Here is a 14,673-nt window from a genome sequence, read left to right on the forward strand (position 1 = left end):
GAGCTTCTCCTGTTAACATATTGGCAATAAATGATTTCTCTACTAGATTTAGATGCTATTCCATTGTTTACATATACCTTCTTGCTATGCTTTTTGAGACTCCCTTTATCATTTCTCTTGATGAATAATGCTATAGCGGCTCTGTTTTTTTTGCATAGTGTATTCTTCCAGTTAGCTTTAAACTCGAAAAGTGAGTTTTTTTTCTGTATCTTGTGAGTACTAAATGAATATAAACTCAAAAAATGCTATCATTTTCGAGTCTCCTTTTATGTATTTCATCATTTTGCTTGCTCTTGGTGTTGCCATTGATCAAGATGAGGGTTTGGTCTTAGGAAAACTATCATCAGCTACTGCTGTGACATATTTTTGAAGATTTTCCATAGGGAAAGCATGATAGAATCCATGTTCTACCTTTTTCTTGAAGGTTTTACTACTTATCAAGTTGCCATTAGTTTTATGTTAAAAGTTATTCTATATAATCTAGTCAGTTTTCTCTACCGAAATATTCAGTCGGTATGCACAGTCCAGTCGGTTATAGAAGAAAGTAGTCACAGAGCCCAGTATGCACCGAGCTGTCTACCGAGTATCATTCCATGTCTACCAAGTAGAAAAGATGACACACCGAGTTGATATACACTGAGTGAAATGTGTTACTAGATTCATTGAACCTGGACATACATATGGAAACGTGTTACAAGATCAAGGAACATCTAACCGTTATCGCATTGGAAATTGCACTTAAAAATTGTGTATGATTTTGAGGTCATCTAACCAATGAAATATTTTGCATGGTTATTCATTCGATAAATCATGTTTGTAAGATCGAAGCAATGAATGGATCACCGACATAAGAGATCTATTTATACAACATGAATTAAGATCATAAATATACATGTAGCATGACAGAAAGGAAGATATAGAAATATATGAAGCAAGACATGTGAAAGCACTAAGTGTTATGACTGTTACAGAGACATAGAGGTCACCAAGAAGGATTTCAGAGAACAATCAAAGAACAAAGTAAACATAAGGGTTTACCGAGTTACTATATGGGTTACTGAGGTATGCTATAAGCAAGGTAATCTTATTCTGAGCACATAGAATTTTCTATAACATTCCAGATGTAAAGTTGTAGATATTTGTAATGATTTATTGTAATATTTTGAAGTTGTAAGAGAAACCTTTAACAGGGTAAAAGACTCTAATCAAGTCTATAAATTGTAAAGCCTTTAACTAGGTGCATCATTTAGATTAAGTGTTGTAAAATCCTTTAGCAAGGTAGATCTAACAGATCTTGATACTCCTAACAGGGTAAGCTATCAGAAATAGCTAAACATGTAGCTCTAACGGAGCAACCTTTATTATTGTAGTAGTGAAGTTGTGGGTGCCATCCCCACTGCAGTTTTTCTCTCTAATCAAGAGTTTCTGCGTAACCAAAATATATGTGTTATGGAGTGAATCATGTATGATTGTTATCTATTTGTTTTAGCTTTATATTATGTTATTGCACTATTCGGTTTATGCATAACAGTAAAGTTATTGTTGAAGAAAAGTTTTGAAGTACTGATTCACCCCTCCCCTCTCAGTACATTAGCTTTCCATATTGGGCCTAACAGAAGGTTTTTCCAAGTTTTTGTATAGCTTGTGCAGATATATTTAGTTGTATATTCATGGGTGTAATAACTGTATATACCCTTTGTATCTATATTTTCAGGGCCATTGAGCCTTCTTTGGATTCTCAGATCTATGACTTAATCTATGGCTTTTATCTATGTTCCTCTTGTAGAATCTGTGACTGTTTGCCGACCAATTTGACTATGATAAAATAATATAAAGCCATTAACTTGAAGTGCTTTCAACTATCTTAGGACCTCTAAAGGCTGCATTTATTGGTCTTTCCACAATGACTTTTCTTTAGTGGTTGTTTAAGACAAACATATCTCTTAATTTGTGTTTGGGGACCTAGCTCACTATATTTGGTACAAACAGTTCCAATGGTGACTAATACCAGTTTTCTTTGATAAAAAACAATACACTAACATTATATGACCTCAAGGTCTGTTATTGGTCTTATAGTAGCCCTACCTCTATAATAGAACCTTCACAATAACTTGTCTATCTGGTTACACAGGTTGTTTCCCTCGTGATAGTGAATAAGGAGGTTGCTGTGTTTTGTGGCCTTTTAGACTTCTTTCCTAGTCTGGCTAATTCATTGCATTGGGCTGTCATTTTCATGAATGTTCTATTGGTTTTAAGATCACTTTGTCTTAAATCTTTGGCTATCAAGAACTACTATCACTGTCTCTTAGACTTGCTAAAGGTATCCATTCTCAGGCTTATAACTAATACTTCACCAATGGCTATCACTATGCTTTTTCTTTTGATAAATTTGACAGTCGATTATTCACAAAAATATCAAGCTTGGATTTGGAGGATCCCTTGCTGTCTTTGTGAAGCTGAAGGTTACTATGACTCTCTATGCTTTTAAGATCTGCAACATAGTCTTGATTATCTTTTCATGAGTGGCTACTCATAATGTATTTTGTACATTCTTTTTTGTGTTTCCTGCCAATGATCTTTATGTTGTAGTGGTAGACTTGAAGAAAGTGTTTGTGGTGTTATGATGGCTTCTATTTGAGAGCTTTGCTTACTGTTCCTTACATTCTAAGATGATTTGAGTGAACCATTGTGACTGTAGCTCTTAAAGATTGATCCTTTTTAAATACTTTAAAATTTTTGATTGCCACAACCCTGTGTACCACACTTTCATCTTGATCTATAGGATAATGGATTTTGACTACTCGTGATGCAAATGCGAGCTTTCATTTTAGTTGGAGATAATTATCCATTGTAACTTCATTATCCTTATGTACTTGGTGTTGTTGTATGCTACTCACTAGTTACTTCATGAAAGGCATGAATACTCTGAGACCATTTAAGTCCAGAGTTTCTGGCAGAAGAATCCTTGGATGACAAACACAAAGTTTCCTTTCAAATCTGATTATTTTCTTTGGTAGTTCTTTGGACTTAAACAGTCTTTGGGAAAAATATAGTTACTGTACCTTTCATTTGCATGCCAGGCTCAACCCTTGTGGGAGCTACATTTTACCCCACATGCTGAAACTGAAAATGATTAGACCTGTTACTGCACATGGAACAAACCAGTTAGCAAAAGATTCTTTCTTATATTTGTTGATATATGTCTTTACTTTTTTGATGCACATTGAGATCAACTGATATATGTATAAGCACATGATCATGTAGTGCATAACCATTCATTTCTTAGATCCTTCAAGATCTAACATCATTGTTATGTTGTTGTAGGAAACCGAGCACTTGGAAGGATTTGGGACGTACATAGACAATCAGATTCAGACAACCATTAAAGACACCTAACTTGTCATTCGGGAAATGACTGGTTACCCTCTTTACATGCTTATGCCTTTAATTTACTTATTTCATATATTTGTTCTTCTTCTTTTGTTTCAAAGAAGTAAAGACCAGTCTCACGGTTTGTGTGAGACTACATATACAATTTTATATTCAATGAATAAAGATTACATTATTTTTCAAAAAAGATTGCACAAATCTTTCTATGTTATGTTCATTTTCAAGAAATGAAATAATTTTCTTGAACTTTGTAATCTTTAAAGCTAATTGTATTTTATAAAATGAATACAATTTAAGTGTTTTAAAATGTACCTTTTTTATTGACAACATGGTGGCTCTACCTGATTGAGCGTGAAAGTGAAAAACTGGTAACACTGCTAACCAAGGACCTCCCAGAGAAAAACCGTGTAATGTGACATACTCCTAACTATGGGTCCCATTCACTCAGGGAAAAAACAAGTGCCACAAATGAAATGCCACGCGTTAAGAGTGTGTGGCTTAACTGACATGACAAAGAAAAGGGTGCTAAAAATGAGCGCCGTGCCAACACGTGGTGGGTGCGAGCCAACGTCTTCAAAAAAGAGCATGTACAAAATAAAATACATAGCTTTTTGGTGACTTCTGAGATAATCCTGTTTGTAGGGTGTCGATACCCAAAATTTCTGGTTACAAACCTGATTTAAGCATAAGTAGGGAAAAGTCGGTCTAGGACCTGCTGCAAGGGGACCCAATCATTCTCTAAGAGCTGCTCCTGGGATTCAAGGATTTGATAATTATGATCAAGGTCAATAATCCAATGGAAAGGGAGATCGCCCAACTCATTGTTAACCAACCCAAATAGAGTATAGAGCCAAGCCAGTAAATGCAACAATTATTCAACCTCTTTGACAATAGGGGGAACACTTAGATTTTGGAGAAAAGTCTACTCTTGCAGTTGTTGCTCAATCAGACTCACGATTTGCTCAATTTGCAAATCTAGACCATTAGGAGGAAAAAGAGAGCATAAAACGAGACTTATAAATTGTGATAAATTCTCCTTGATATCCAACACCTAGGATTTGAGCAATCTTAAGGTGGATGCGGTCTGAGCTGCTACTTGGTGGTGACCGATGAAATTGTTAGCCTTTCTAACCAGTTTCTTATGATCATTTACCCCATGGTCGTCAATTCTTCCTTGGAAGCGGTATACAACTACTTGACCAGTTTCTGGGCATCAGGGACCTTGGGTGCAGTTGACTCCATGATTTCATTGATGGTAACACTCACCTCAACGCATAAAGATTATGCATCAGCTAGGAATTTTAGGGCTGATTGCAGAATGAGGCAAAACTATTTTACCTTTTCCCAATGCAAAACATATAACTCCTAGATGAAAGGGGTGAGATCCGTAGGGGCAGTAGGTGGAACATCAATAGGTTTTGATAAGAGAGCAATTTTCTCCACTTTTTCTTGGATGTCCGCATATAATTCTCTAACCTTCTTCTCTGCTATGGACGCTTGATGTTCCAATGCAATAAATTTAGTACCCTTATCTTGTAACTTGTCATGCATCTGGGTTGTGTTATTTTTCTCACTCTCCAAGGCCTTCTTTAACTCATGGAATTCCTTATCTAATTGAACTTGCCTGCTTCACCTTTCCTATTTTTCTCTCTCATTTTCTTCTTTCTTCTTAGAAAGAAGTGCTTTTATTTGAGTCAAATCCTAGAAGAGCCTCTCTTTATATTGGCTCGCATCTTGCAACTTGATCTAGATCTGAGTTATGTCTGGGTAGTTTGCTTGGAGTTGTAGGAAATCTTGTTCCTTATCATGCAACTTCTTGCTCTATTCATTGGTTTTTACCTTCTCAGCCTGCAACTGGGTTGTCACCAAGTTTACAGAACTTTGAAGCTTTTTTTTTTTAGCCTTTTCTTTCTAAACATCATTCTCAAGGTGAGTAATCTTAGAATTCTTAGCCTTTTCTTCTACTTTGTAATGGTTGACAATATCTCTAACATAGACCAATTCCTCTGCGAGCTTCTCCAGGCTTCTGCTTTTCTTGAGGAAATATGTCAATACAGCCTTTTGGGTCTCCTCCATCATCTCAACCTTATCTAGTGGGTGAGCTTGTTTCAAGTCTATGGTGACAACATGAACTGAATAGTTCATCAATTGCATTTCCCCCTGAGGTTTAATGACATTACAAACATAGTCGCAAATATCAAGTTTTGGCTTTCTTCATTGAAATATGTTTGGATACAAGGTTGGATGGGTTTTTGATAATATTTCTGCTTTTGCCTTGCCACCCTTTGAGCTCTAGCTAACTTGGAAGAGTTAAATTGCTATATGAAATTTGATGGAGAAGGGATCACCTACCCCACGAAGGGAGCACCGAGTGGAGTTATAAAAGGAATTGAGACTATGTGATCTCTCAGATGCATGCGGATTGGTTGGGGAGTAGTACCAGGAGAGAAGTAAGAAATTCCTAACATTACACTAGTGGAAGGGGAAGAGAATGGAGTTGTACTTGATGACACAAGAAGAATAGGGATTTTAAAACCCAACATGTGCAAAAATGAGAAAGGGGGTTCAAATTGAAAAGGACTTTCCATGGACTGGTGAAAATCTAGAGCATTACTCAAAGTAGGAGTATCATGTAGGGACACTGTGGGAAAGATAGTAACTGGAGGGAAAGACACAAACCATGAGGTTGCTATGGAAACTGCTACACGGGGAGGAAAAAACCAATAGCGATGGAGAAAGCAGGAATGGTGGCAATGAGGGCAACTAAAGATTGAGAAGAAATAAGAGGGGGAGCAAAAATTACCTGAGCCAAAGATGTTGTAATCATTGATGAAAACTGGGTTGCTACGAGTACTTGAATATGAACACTCCCTGGAAATTCTAACAATGCATGTCTCTTGTTTGGAGGGGAAGAGCTCTCATATGTTTCACCAGACCACTTGGTTGAAAAATGGGAGCGAGGATTTCTAACAGGCTTTGGAATGACGAGTGATATAGCTGGTTGGTGACTTGGCCCTAATTCGACCTCTTTTCCTTTACGGGTCTACTGCTGGATGTCTTCTTGCTGTACAAACTCTTGAGAGTCTGAGCCATATGAAGGAGACTCATCGGTAGAGGTGGGTTTCACTATTGGACAAATTATTTCTCTTTATATTTTCTCTTTTTTATTTTTTGTCATTTTTTAATCTTTTTAAAAGATTTTTTTCAAGATAATGAATGCATGATAGAAGATGGAGGAAGGAATCAAGCATCTCATTCTTTAGATAGTACCCCTAAAAGATGTGCTACAATACATGATGGATATTGAAGATATGCCCAAATATGTCAATAATATGACAATAAGGAGATGAAATGGATGATAAGATTGAATTGGATAAGGATTTTAAACTATAGATTAGATGGGAGGAATAAAAATATGAAAAATACATGTCAAATAATGGGTGGGGTGTTCAGAGATTTGTCTAGGGGTGTATAAAAATGTTGGCAACATCAATTTTTTCACACACCTTCTTATATTTATGTGTGCCAACTTAGAAGAAGAAAAAGTTCTTTAAGAACAACTCCTATAGAATTCTTGATTTGAAAGATTGAATCTATCATTCTCTTCATTTTTGCATATGAGTAGAAAAATTTAGCATTTCCATCCCCTTCTTATAGCCACAACTCATTGAATTTCAGATGCTAATATATTTCTTCTCTTTTTAAAACTTCTTCAAAATCTACTTGAAGATGGCATTGATGGTGGTATGACTTACCGTTAATCCCTTACTGGATTATTTCTTCATTAATAGTCTTCAATTGAGACCCTAAAATATGCTTTGTAAAAATATATTCTTAAACACTTAGGTATTCCATTGTTTAATTTGCGATTTAAGAAATTTGAGGATTTTTCAGAGTTAAAACAATATTGAGCTAAGAATACATGTAGAGCTCTACCACTAGGATCTAAGAAGGGGCAAAAAAGTTAGCTCCCTAAACCACATTTGTTCAAATTTGAAATAAGCCTTAGGGTTATATTGTAAGGGAAAAAGAGGCAGAGTCAAATGTAAGAAAAAGTGATCAGACCCCAAGAAAGATAGTATTTCTCACAATCCTAGGCCATATTGGGAAGACTAGATTGGACTGATGAAAAAAATGTGTAACCTTTTTCAAGGATAACTTTAAGAAACTACCCCTCGAGAAAAAGTGTAAAATCCTAGCGAATCAGACATTATTTTTTGGGGGAAATTTTCCATATTGATGTCGAAATTTTTTGTCAAAGTAGGAAAAAAATTATTTTGTATTGGCTATTTTTTCCTAGGGTATGACAATTACATAAAATTCTGGCGAATAATACCTTGTTCCATGGGGAAAATATATATTGTAGGAGGCAAATATTTTTCGTTTAAAGGAACAAATAAATAATTGTATGGGTGAATATTTTTAGTCCGAAGGAAAAATTATTTAAGCGTATTGACGATTTTTATCCGCTGCTTGAAAATTATTTAATTTTTTTGGCTAATATTTTGTTATTTATGGAAAAATATATATTGTATTGGTGATTTCATGAATTCATTGCCCATTAATAGACAAGGCACATCACATCACATCAATACACTATACGTCACATTGAGTCTAGACTCTGCATGACATATCGATAAGCGCGACCTCTTTGACATGTGAAGGGTGACACGTACCTAAAATCCATCAATGATTTTAAACCATTCGATGATCGTAGATCAATGGCTGAAGTTTTATTTTGGCCCAAATTTATGAAGAGAACGTAGTTCAGCAGAAAGTGCTTGAAATAGAATTGGATTCGATAGACACGTATCAAATGTCACGGTCAATAATGTTGGTCATTTAATATATGTCTAGTCACTAAATGCAATCCACTCTATCCCCACAACTTCCAATGTGGTACTTGGTACTTGTTTATAGATATTTCTGATTTCGCACACTCATGCATTTATGGGAAATATTTATAGAGATATACGAAAGATTTAATAAAAATTAAAGCAATTAATACGATTAGAGAAGGTATTATTACAATCAAGATCTACATCTATTTATATACGATCTCTACTTCTTTCATCTTCAATTAGCCTTTGGTAGATAAATCATCGGAGCTCACGGTATTTAAATTTTGCCTCTGGTTTAGGTCTATAGGCTCAGGCTATTTAATTTGGTAATCTGATTTCTCAAGATGGACACTCCTATCCACTTGAGAAGCATATCTCCAGAGGACCAGAGGGCCTTTTTGGGCTCCGTTAGAGACCCAACTCTCCAATCAATCTGTAAGGAAGTTGGGATGTTCACTAATGAGGCTGTGAGGAGGGTGCTGGGTAGAAACTTTTTGCGTAATGAAAATAGATACCGTGTTAACACAGACGTTACGTTTCGGTTCTTGGCGTCTCTTCTGGACCTCGAAGGAGACAAGGTGGATATGTTGATGTTGTTAAGGAAGGTGTTTAAAGAAGACTTCCTTGGAGACGATGTTACTTTTGTCATCTTTGCAGAAGGAGGGGTGGGGATCCCTTGGGCGAATGAATTAACCAAGCCTCTCCTCCTTGACCAAACAATGCCAATGTCTAGGCAACCGTTTCTTTTGAACTTGAATGCATAAAAATTGATGCGTCATAGGAAATGGGCACGGATTGGTAGGGACTTTCTCTGGAAATGGTTCCTCCTGGATGATTTTCTAAACTATAGAACTTGGCTTGAAGAACTATCTTAGCTTATAATGTCTGAATAATTCTACATGGAGGGAGGACAAGATTCTTGGGGTAAACCATGAACGTGTCCACTACCTGTGCCCTAGCCCCGACCCCCTAGTAGTTTTGTTTTTTGGGCTATGTCCTCGTAACCTCATAGGCTCACTCATTTTTGACTTTAAAGTTTTTGAGGGACTCAAGTCTTAGACATGTAAAAATTGCAAATTTCCGAAACATAAATATTAATGATAATTTTGCAAATTCCAATTCGTTTCAGTTTGCCTCTTATGGATACAAAAATTCTTTCTATTTAATTTTATTAATGATAATTTTGCAAATTCTTTTTGTCTATGAGCTACGTTATTTCAATATTTTGTTAAACAATGGACATAAATTTAATAATGTGATCTGTTTTATGTAATGCTTCTTCCTCTATATTTAATATATAAAAAAAAAATCCAGTTCATTCCATTAATTATTTGTACATTTATTATCATTGATTATAATTTTATAAATATATAAAAAAGGATGTTTATCTCATGAAAAACAAGTGAATTAAAAGTCCAACTTACTTGTTGTTGAAGTTTTGAACTAGTGCATGTGGAGGAATGATAATCATGTTTTGCAAACTTCTAACAAAAGACTTCCATAAACGATAAACATTTAATTAAGTATAGTTAAATTCTAAATTTGCAATTGTATAATTAATTAAATTTAATAAGCTCTATTTCGGCAGAAGTTGAAAAGGATTAAAAAGTCTACTAGGCTGAAAAATAAGAGATGTTGGATTCTTTCCTTTGTAAGATGTAGGAGGTGGTATTGCAAAATATAAAGGAGGAATATAAGGTGTAGGAAGGAGACCGGGTCCATCATGAGGAGGAGGAATATGTCTAGGATCTCTAGGCTTACTCAAAGATAAGATTATATCATTCTTCCATTTTTGATAAGATTGAAAAAGAGCATCACTTCGAGTCTTAAGAGATTCAAATTGTTTAGGCTAAAAGTAATCAAGATTAACATCTCCATGCCTCACCATGGGTTGGTACATGCTATGATTTATAGTTACGATTTTGTCATTATGAAGAAATTTAAGACATTTATTAATGGTAGATGGGATCACTTTGATGGAAGAGAACCAAGGATGTCCCAACTTCACACAAAATTGATCTAAATAGAAAAATAACATCTAAGCACTTAGTACCAACCTTAGTGGGAAGAGTAATAGAACCTATAGTAGGACAAGAGAAACCATCAAAGATCTTAACCACTAAATCAAATTTATCATATTTCACCTCATGCAATTGTAAAGTATAAAGATATTTTTAAGTTATTACATTCACCATACATGTTGGATCAATGAGAACCCCTCGTGAGAGTGTGTCTTTGATCTTTGCAGTGATATATAGTGGGCCATCAAATGCTTCAATAGTCTCACTAGGATCAAAGGTAATGGATATTGCATAGGTTCTTAGGAGGTGTAGGTTTATCAATAAGATTAACCACATTATTAGATTCAAGGCCAAGGTCATTAAAAGAAAATTCAAGATTTTCAGACTCAATTAGAGAATAGGATTAGACTCAATTAGATCAATGACTTAGGGTGGATTTTGGCCCGAATATGGGAAGTAAACACATTTATGAGAACTTCACTCGGAATTGAACGTTTTACATTTAATTAACTATAATTAAGTCTATAAAGCTCTATTTTGGGCAGAAGTTGAAAATGATTAAAAAGAGTTCAAAAAAAGTCCGAAAAAGTTCCTCAAGTTTGGTGATGTGTTCAAAAAATGGCAAAAGTCATGGGACCCACGACAACTGACAATAGATACCATCGTCCGTTGGATGAGCACAAATCAATGACTTAGGGTGGATTTTGGCCCGAATGTGGGAAGTAAACACATTTGTGAGAACTTCGCCTAGAATTGAATGTTTTACATTTAATTAACTATAATTGAGTATATAAAGCTCTATTTTGGGCGGGAGTTGAAAAGGATTAAAAAGACATAAAAAATAGTTTGAAAAAGTGACTCGAGTGTGGTGATGTGCCCAAAAAATGGCAAAAGTCATGGGACCCACAACAATTGACAACAAATACCATCGTCCGTTGGATGAGCACATATCAATGACTTAGGGTGGATTTCGGCCCAAATGTGGGAAGTAAACACATTTGTGAGAACTTCGCCTAGAATTGAACATTTTACATTTAATTAAATATAATTAACTCTATAAAGCTCTATTTCGGGCGAAAGTTGAAAATGATTAAAAAGACTTAAAAACAGTTTGAAAAAGTGACTCGAGTGTGGAGACATGCTCGAAAAATGGTAAAAGTCATGGGACCCACGACAACTGACAACATATACCATCATTCGTTTGTGAGCACAGATCAACAACTTAGGGTGGATTTTGTCCCGAATGTGGGAAGTAAACACATTTGTGAGAACTTCGCCTGGAATTGAACATTTACATTTAATTAAATATAATTAAGTCTATAAAGCTCTATTTCAGGCGGAAGTTGAAAAGGATTAAAAAGGCCTAAAAAATAGTTCAAAAAAGTGACTCGAGTGTGGTGACGTGCTTGAAAAATGGCAAAAGTCATGGGGCCCACGACAATTGACAACATATACCATCATCCATTTGATGAGCACAGATCAACGACTTAGGGTGGATTTCAGCCCGAATGTGGGAAGTAAACACATTTTTGATAACTTGACTTGGAATTGAATGTTTTACATTTAATTATCTATAATTAATCTCTATTTCGGGCAGAAGTTGAAAATGATTAAAAAGACTTCAAAAATAGACCGAAAAAGTGATTCGTCACTCGAGTCTGGTGACGTGTTCATTGTCCTCAGAATTTAGACTCAATCAATGAATGTTTTGTACTTCAGTGGTGAATAGATATTAATAATAATTTATAAAATTACAACATGATTCTAGATATTTTGCCCTTTAGGTATTACTTTTGTACTTTTCAGTGTTTTTAAAATAAGTGACTCATAAATTATAATCGTTTTTCATTTTATGGACAAACAAGTAAATCGAGGGAGATTCAGAAATGGCTACTAGATTGAGGAATGCAAGTTGCAACAGAGTCTGTCTGTGCCAATCTAGTGAAATAGAAATTTCACGTAAAATCTAGAACACCTACATCCCGCATTTTTTACTTTTTTTAATCTCGTGGTTCAGTTTGAGGGTTAGCATTTTGAGTCTTGTATCTAGCATTATTTTGAATTATTAACAATAACAACGATAGGGAAACCGAGAAACAATAGTTCAATAGGAAGCCAAGTAAAAAATAAATAGACATAATCGAACTGGTTAAAACACTAGGTTTCACTAATGAATACCATGATATTTATGACCCTGCTATCCATAGTTAAAAGAGTATCATAGATATTAGATGCATTGTCTAATAAGGCGATAGATCCAAGCAGGGAAAAATTTACTATTTTCAACACAATGTTAAAACAAAGAACAAATAAAATTGCATTGTGGGATGCTGGTGTTGGTATTATGGATGTGTTGCATTTTTTTTATCATTGATGTCAACACTTATCCTTCTGGAGATCTTTGGTTATGTTGAACTGACATATTATGTTCACTGACAATGATCAATGACTTATGCACAGTCACCAGTATATTGTTCACCGACACTGAGGATGACTTGTTACCATTTGGAGATCACTTGGTTATGTCAAAGACATAGTTTGGATACTTGGTTTTGGTATTTTGGTTATTGGTCTAATCGGGTTGACATATTTGCTGTTACCGACAAATTGGTCTAGGTTATAGACCAGCATGCATTATCTATTCCAGATCAGCACGACACGTTATGGAGATGACTTATTAATTAGATATTGTTGTAAATGTATTGATCCGACATGATGCATCGCATCTTGAATTATTTGTAATTGATTTAATTATAATATAGTAAGCCAATCTACACATTTGGTCTTGGGTTTTGGTATATATGCAAGACCTCATTTGTGAGATAAATATATAAGTAGAGGAACATACAGGTATATGGTTTTGTGACATGGTATGTGAGAATATTGAAGATCATATGAGTAGACCATATAGAAGGTTCAAGGAAGGTTTGGAGGTGATTATCAGAGCTTAACTGACAATGAATCCAACATTGGAGATGCTACTTTGAGAAGTACATTATCATTGGATTTAACCATCCAATTGTAGTCAGTGTGACTCCTATTTTATGGTTGAGCAGTGAACTCTAGGCGGTTGGCCTTTCTGCATGTGCAGACCCCATTTGTATACACATACTATCTGCAGTAGTATCATCTGATTGTGGGTAAGGTTTCCCACCATGGTTTTTCCCCTTACAGGGTTTCCATGTACAAATATCTATGTTATGTGTTGTGGATGTTGTTTCTCTTTCTATTGTATGCATTGAGTTTCACTGGTATTAATATTAACTGCTAATCTGTCAACCAACATTAAGTTTGGTTTACCGGTATTAAGTATCAAGTTTGATTAAGTTATATTTGGGTTGAAATTAATACACAACTGATTCACCCCCCCCCACCCTCTTAGTTCCTCCAGGTCCTAACAATTGGTATCAGAGCTAAGTCCTCTTTTTGCAGAAGTTTAACAGCTTGAGGAGATTCTATGACAACAAACTTTTTCAAAAAGGACAGTCCGAAACTTGATGGAACTAACTATGGTATATGGAAGATTAGAATGGAAACACATCTAAATTGCATTGGAAGAGACATATGGGATGTTACAAAGAATGGCTATGTTGGTCCTATACCAAATCAACCTAATCCACCAACACTAGGTAAGGATCAAGAGAATGATTGAAAAGCAAGAGAAGCACTTTTGAACACCTTGTTAGATCAACAAATCATGAGATTATTAGACCGATCTACTGCTAAAGCTATTTGGGATAAATTGGATACATTGACTGAAGGAGATACCACTATCAAAATTGCAAAACTGGAATGCTTCCAGGTCAGGTATGAAAATCTAAAAATGGAAGAAGATGAAAGAATTTTTGCTTTTATGGAAAGGGTAAATGAAATTGTTTTGGGAATACAATGTTGTGGAGGATCCTTGAGTGAAGATGAAATTGTTTCTAAAGTTTTAAGAGCTTTCCCACCGACATATAAAATGAAATTAATTTCTATTAATGAGTTGAGAACAATGCCTAATACACCAGTATCTAGAGATACCTTGGTTGGAAAACTTTCAACATTTGAGCTTGAGGAATTTGGTCCTATTGCTACAATTAAGAAAAATTTAACCTTAAAAGCATCATCATCTACAACATCATTATCATCATCTGACAAATCTGATTGAAAACCACTTTATGCAAGAGAACTTGATAATATCAGAAAGGAAAATGAAGAATTGGAAGAACTTGAAGCACTATTAGCAAGGAAAATGCCTAAAGGTCCTATTGAAAGTAAGTATGAAGGTAAAGAACCATTTAAATGTTTTAACTGCAATAAAGTCGGTCATATGGCATCTAGATGTCTTGATAGACATGCAAGATTGAGAGAAGAAGCTAAAAGAACATATAAGCCTAACCCCGAATATCAGAGATACATATTTAAGAAGAATAGAGACA

This window comes from Cryptomeria japonica, chromosome 5 (genome assembly GCF_030272615.1).
Source record: "Cryptomeria japonica chromosome 5, Sugi_1.0, whole genome shotgun sequence".
Taxonomy (NCBI): Eukaryota; Viridiplantae; Streptophyta; class Pinopsida; order Cupressales; family Cupressaceae; genus Cryptomeria; species Cryptomeria japonica.